Source organism: Leptonychotes weddellii, unplaced genomic scaffold (assembly GCF_054177405.1).
Source record: "Leptonychotes weddellii isolate Sample4059 unplaced genomic scaffold, ASM5417740v2 HiC_scaffold_11317, whole genome shotgun sequence".
Taxonomy (NCBI): Eukaryota; Metazoa; Chordata; class Mammalia; order Carnivora; family Phocidae; genus Leptonychotes; species Leptonychotes weddellii.
Genome location: NW_027690818.1, coordinates 1 through 6,894, shown reverse-complemented (window position 1 = coordinate 6,894; position 6,894 = coordinate 1). Strand labels below are relative to the sequence as shown.

The window sequence follows — 6,894 nt, the reverse complement described above, 5'->3', positions numbered from 1 at the left end:
CGATCCCAGGACCCTGAGATCATGACCTGAGCCGAAGGCAGACGCCTAACGACTGAGCCACCCAGGTGACCCCAGAAAGTAATTTTATAGATCTCAACAAACTGATTCTAAAGTTTATATCAAGAAGCAAAAGACCGGGCGCCTGGGTGGCTCAGATGGTTAAGCGTCTGCCTTCGGCTCAGGTCATGATCCCAGGGTCCTGGGATCGAGCCCCGCATCGGGCTCCCTGCTCCTTGGGAGCCTGCTTCTCCCTCTGCTTCTCTCTCTCTCTCTCTCTCTCATGAATAAATAAATAAAATCTTTAAAAAAAAAAAAAAGAAGCAAAAGACCTAGAATACCAGGATATTGAAGGAAAAGAACAAAGCCAGAAGACTGACACTACCTGACTTCAAGACTCACTGTAAACTTATAGTAATGAAGACAGTGCAGTACTGGTGAAAGACGAGACAAGTAGATCAATGGCACAGAGTAGAGAGCTCAGAAATAGAGTTGCATAATTATACTCAACTGATCTTTGACAAAGGAGCAAAGACATCTTTTCAACAAATGGTCCTAGAACAACTATGCATCCATATGCGTAAAAATGAATTTAGACACAGACCTTACACTCTTGACTAAAATTAACTCAAAATGGATCATAGACCTAAACATAAAACAGAAAACTATAAAATTCCTGGAAGATAACTTAGGGGGAACCTAGATGACCTTAGGTATGGCAATGACTTTTTAGATACAACAACCAAAGTCATGATCCAGGAAAGTAATTGATAAACTGGACTTGTTAAAATAAAAAAACCTCTGCTCTGCAAAAGCCAACATCAAGAGAATGAGAAGACAGGCCATAAACTGGGAGAAAATATGTGCAAAAGACATATCTGTTAAGACCTGATATCCAAAATATACAATGAACTCCTAAAACTCAACACTAAGAAAATGAACAATACAATTTAAAAATGGGCAAAAGACCCAAACAGAAACGTCACCAAAGAAGATATACAGATGGCAAGAATATGGAACGATATTCAACATCACAAGTCATGAGAGAATTCTAAATTAAAATGAAATACCACTACACGCTTATTAGAATGGCCAAAATTCAATCCACTAACAACATCAAATGCTGGCAAGGATGCAGAGAAATAGGAACTATTATCATTCATTGCTGGTGGGAATTTAGAATGGTAGAACCACTTTGGAAAATAGTTTGGCGGTTTCTTTTAAAGATTTTATTTACTTATTTACTTGAGAGAGAGTAAGAGAGAACAAGTGGGGGAGGGGCACAAGGAGAAGCAGAGTCCCAGCGGAGCAGGGAGCCCGATGCAGGACTCAATCCCAGGACCCTAGGATCATGACCTGAGCAGAAGGCAGATGCTTAACCAACAGCCACCCAGGCACCCAGTTTGGATGTTTCCTAACTAAACATTTTCTTACCACACAATTCAACAATTGCACTCTTTGGTATTTACCCAAATTAATTCAAAACTTACGTTCACACAAAAGCCTGCATATGGATGTTTATAGCAGCTTTCTTTATAATTGCCAAAACTTGGAAGCAACCAAGATACCCTCCAGTAGGAGAATGCAAAAGTAAACTGTAGTTCATCCAGACAATAGAATATTATTTAGCACTAAAAAGAAACAGCTGCTGGGCGCCTGGGTGGCTCAGTCGGTTAAGCATCTGCTTTCCACTCAGGTCATGATCCCAGGGTCCTGGGATCGAGTCCCGCATTGGGCTCCCTGCTCAGTGCAGAGCCTGCTTCTCCCTCTCCCTCTGCTGCTCCCCCTGCTTGTGCTCTCGATAAATAAAATCTTAAGAAAAAAAAAAGTTTCTATTTAAAAAAAAAAAGCTGTTGACCCACTGAAAGATATAAAGGAACCTTAAATGCACAATATTAAGTGAAAGAAACCAATCTGAAAAGGCTAACTACTGTATGATTCCAACTATATAACATTCTGGAAAAGGCAAAACAAGGGAGACAATAAAAAGATCAGTGGTTGCCAGGGGTAAGAGGGGAGAGGCGGATGAACAGGCAGAACATGAAGGATTTTTAGGACAGTAAAACTATTCCGTATGATACGATAATGGTGGGTACATGTCATTCATTATATATTTGCCAAAACCCCACAGAATGTACATAGAACACAAAAAGCAAAACCTAATGTAAACTATGGACTTTGGGTAATGATGTGTCAATCTAGGTTCATCAATTGTGACAAATATATTATGATGTGGGATTGTGGTGTGGGATGTCCACAGTGGGAGAGGTTGTGGTGGGGCTTGGGGTATATAGGAACTCTTTGTACTTCCCACTCAATTTTGCTGTGAACCAAAAACTGCTTTTAAAAAGTTTATCAATTTAAAAAAATCATTACTGTATTTGCAGGGAAGATCAATCTAGAAAGGTTTAGGATATTTTTATTACTACAATAAAGACTGAGAGATATAAATACACAAATTCATTAGCATTCCTATAGAAAAGCAATATAATCTATAAGAAACTAGGGAAAGTTGCTTAAGAATAAATTCAACAGTATGCATTGCCTGGCTGGCTCAGTCGGTGGAGCGTGCCACTCATGATCTCAGGATTGTTAGTTTGAGCTGCACATTGGGGTATAGAGATTACTTATAAAAAAATCTTTAGGGGCACCTGGGTGGCTTGTCAGTAAGCAGCCAGCTCTTGGTTTCAGCTCAGTCATGATCTCTGGGTCCTGGGACTGAGCCCTGCATCAGGCTCTGCACTCAGTGGGGAATCTGCTTGAGGATTTCTCTCCCTCTCCCCATTTATGTGCACACACTCTCTAAAATAAATAAATCTAAAAAAAAAAGAAAAAAAGAAAAACCTCTCCAAATGACTAAAATTTGAGAAGCAGAGTGATCTCTTTGTTAAGCTCCAGAGTATGATACTCAATTGCCTAATGAATTGATATACTCAAGCATCCCACAAAGATCCAAAAGTCAGTAAGTCACAAATTGATATAATCTTCTCCTCCCCTTCAAAGTTGCTCATCTTGGGACACCTGGGTGGCTCAGTTGGTTAAGCGTCTGCCTTTGGTTCGGGTTGTGATCTCGGGATCCTGGGATCGAGTCCCACATCAGGCTCCCTTTTCCCCTCCCTCTGCCCCTCCCCCAGCTCCTGCCTGCTCTCTCAAATAAATAAAATCTTAAAAAAGAAAAGAAAAATCTATGTTCCCTACAGCACAGGAATGATACCCATTTTCTTCTTTTCCTCTCTGTCTCCTTGTTGCTTGGCTACAGAGGCAGACACAGTTGCAGGAAATACAGAGCAGAGGGGAAACTAAAGGTCTGCCTTTCTACCCAGAAGACCTGAAAGAGAGGCCCTGAGAGCCACAAAGGGTAGCAGACGGAGCTCAAGAAAAGTGCTCCCATAAAGTTGTGTATGAAATCCTGAGCTCATCCCTGAGTTGTGCATGCATAGATCTGACCTTATATACCATACGAGAAACTGTGAAAACGGAAAAAAAACTGGCAAAACTGTTATTTTGGTATGAAAAATGCTATTTTGATCATGTAGAAAATGTCCCTATAATTTACACATGATGAAGTACTGTTCAGTGAAATGTTGAGATGTCTGTGCTTTACTTTTAAATTATTCAGCAAAAAAAAGGGGGGTGGGGTGAAGTAAATACAGTAAAATGTTATCCATTAAGTCCATAACTAAGGCTGTATAGATGTATGCAAGGATAGGAAAGCAGACAATCAATAAAGAATAGAGAACTCAGCAATATACACAAATATGGACATTTAAGTTATGACAAACTTATGACATTGTAACAAGGATAGGACAGACATGTCAGTATGTAGTACCACGATAACTGGATCTCCTCAAAGAAGAAATCAAAATTGACCAGTAACACACAACACACAAAAATCAATTAAAAGTGGACAAAGGATCTAAATGTGAATGGCAAAATGACTGGGCTTTTTAAAGAGAAAATATAGGAAAATGCCTTCATTATGACCTCATGGTAGGGAACAATTTTTTTTTTTTTTTAAGATTTTATTTATTTATTTGACAGAGAGAGAGATAGCGAGAGCAGGAACACAAGCAGGGGGAACAGTAGAGGGAGAGGGAGAAGCAGGCTTCCCGTTGGGGGGCTCAATCCCAGGACCCTGGGATCATGACCTGAGCCGAAGGAAGACGCTTAACAACTGAGCCACCCAGGCACCTGGTAGGGAACAATTTCTTAAACAGGTCAACTATAAAGGGAAAGACTGGTAAATCTGACCACACTAAAATGAAGAATTTCCATTCATCAAAAGAGGTCATTAAGGGGGAAAGTATGCCGCATGTGGGAGAAAATATTTGCAGTGAAAATAATTAGCAAAGAATTTGTATCTGAAATATATAACATCTACCAATCAATAAGAAAAAGAGAATCTAATACATAAATGAGCAAAAACCTTCAAGAGGCACTTCACAAATGAGAATATCTAAATGTCCAATAAACATACAGAAAGGTGCTCAATCTCATCAGTAATCAGAGAAATGCAATTTTAAACCACAGCAAGTTCCCAGTGCACACTCTTCTGTTAGGTCAATATTATGGTGCCTAACTGTACTGGGCATTAGTAAGTATGGGGAGCGAGAAGAACCCACTTACGGTGTTTGTGAGAATGTAAGTCAGTAAAAGCACTCTGGAAAACATTTTGGCATTATCTAATAAGAAAGAGGTACATTGTCCTCTGACCCAGCAACTCCAGTCCTAGATATATACCACAGGAAATCTGGCCAGTCTGTACCAGGATGCAGGGACAATAGTAACATTGCTTGCAACAGCCCTAAAATGCGAACAACCCAAGAAGCCCTCAATAATAGAAGAGATAAATTGGGGAGTACTGACTTGTACAATGAAACAAACTACTAGAGTAATATGCAAATGCATAAATCTTAAAAGTAATTTTGAGAAGCAAATCACAATATATAAATTATGAACCCCTCTTTATAAAGTTCACAAACATACACACCTAAACTACAGTGATTAGAAACACAAACAGTTGACAAAGTTTGTCAAGTAACCAATGGGGTAAGTTCCTCCCATTAAAGTAAAGAGAAGATTGCCTTTGGGTGGGGGAAGGGGGGGATCACACAGAGAGCTCGCAGGGACCTGGCAGTGTTCTGCTTACTGACCTGAGTGGTGGTTACATCGGTACCTTTCAATAATTTGTTAAGCTGCACATTTATGTTTTATGCATTATTTCTGTGTGATATCTCACCTTTCTACAAAAGTACTGGACTGCAGCCCATGAAGCCAACCGTGCTGTCTCCCCATGGAGGGTCTGATGGGCAACGGTGGCAAACAGCAGCCTCCTCAGTAGTGTATGCAGCCTGTTGCTTATACGGGTTGCCTTACAGGACCTTGGACACAGCCCTTTCTGGTGGACATTCATGTCTGACCTCATGCTATCCCCAATTTGGCTCCCAACAGGCATGTGGGGTGGCCTTGGAAAACCTCAGGGCACAGTGGCCAGGGCCCACATAGGCCAAATCATGTCCATCCATACCAAGGTGCAGAACAAGGAGCATGTGACTGAGGCCCTATGCAGGGACAAGTCCAAGTTCCCTGGGGCTGCCAGAAGATCCACATCTCCAAGAAGTGGGGCTTTACTCACTTTAACGCACAAGAATTTGAAGCCATGATGGCTGAAAAGCAGTTCATCGCCAATGTCTGTGGGGTCAAATACATCCCTAACCATGGCCCCCTGGACAAATGGCAGGCCCTGTGCTCATGAGAACTCTAGCACTGCCCCCTCCTTATTCATGCCCACCAATAAATCCCACTTCCTGTTAAAATAAGGGGTGGGGTGCCTACTAGAATGAACACACAAAAATTAGAAGAGCTATATTAAAGTTGTGGAGGGACACCCGGCTGGTTCAGTAGGTAGAGCATGTGACTCTTGATCTCGGTGTCATGAGTACGAGGCCCCACACTGGGCATAGAGATCACTTAAAAGAAAGTGAATGAGGGCGCCTGGGTGGCTCAGTTGGTTAAGCGACTGCCTTCAGCTCAAGTCATGATCCTGGAGTCCCGGGATCGAGTCCCCCATCGGGCTCCCTGCTCAGCAGGGAGTCTGCTTCTCCCTCTGACCCTCCTCCCTCTCATGCTCTCTGTCTCTCATTCTCTCTGTCTCAAATAAATAAATAAAATCTTTAAAAAAAAAAAAAAAGAAAGTGAATGAAAGAATGAATGAATGAATGAAGTAGTGGAATTAGAGAAAATTTTTCTATGTCCTTTACCTCACTTCCCTTGTACATAGTTCTATCAGTTTTATTTTTACAAGATTTAGAAGAGGACACTTTATTTCAACTCCTACTTAAGTGAAGAAATCTCCCTGCACCTGCTCCAGCTCATGACTTCGGCCGACATCAGTTCTTTCCATGTCCTCCTGAAAGTCTCTGTGGCATGTGGGATTCACCACCACCACACTCCTCACAGCTGAAGCTGTTTTCATGGCACCTGCTCCTGGTCCTTCATCAGTCCTTCCAAGCTGCTGCTTCTCTGTCCATGCAAGCATTCCTCCAGCTATCCCAGTGACAGGTCATATGCTGCCATTAGAGGCTTCTGAATCAACTAAAGAACTTGTATAACTTTTCATAAATATAGAATTTAAGCTCCATAGATCTTCTATGTCAGAATCTTCCAGAGTAGGGCATGGCCATTTATTTTTAAAGAGCTTAGAGATGCAGATGTGGGAATTTTAATATTAAGCAAAAATTGAAGCCATGAGATTGAGATGTCACCTTGGGTTGACATAGAATTGCTGGTAAAGGCCAAATCATGTCCATCCATACCAAGGTGCAGAACAAGGAGCATGTGACTGAGGCCCTATGCAGGGACAAGTCCAAGTTCCCTGGGGCTGCCAGAAGATCCACA

General features: G+C 41.5%; 1 non-coding gene across 1 annotated transcript; it reads left to right on the top strand.

The window, feature by feature from the left end:
- The first annotated feature begins 5,256 nt into the window (after nt 1-5,256).
- LOC115945014 (small nucleolar RNA SNORA70) lies at nt 5,257-5,391 on the top strand. Its single transcript, XR_004079499.1, has one exon. It is a non-coding gene; the product is annotated as a small nucleolar RNA SNORA70 (small nucleolar RNA).
- Nucleotides 5,392-6,894: the final 1,503 nt, after the last annotated feature.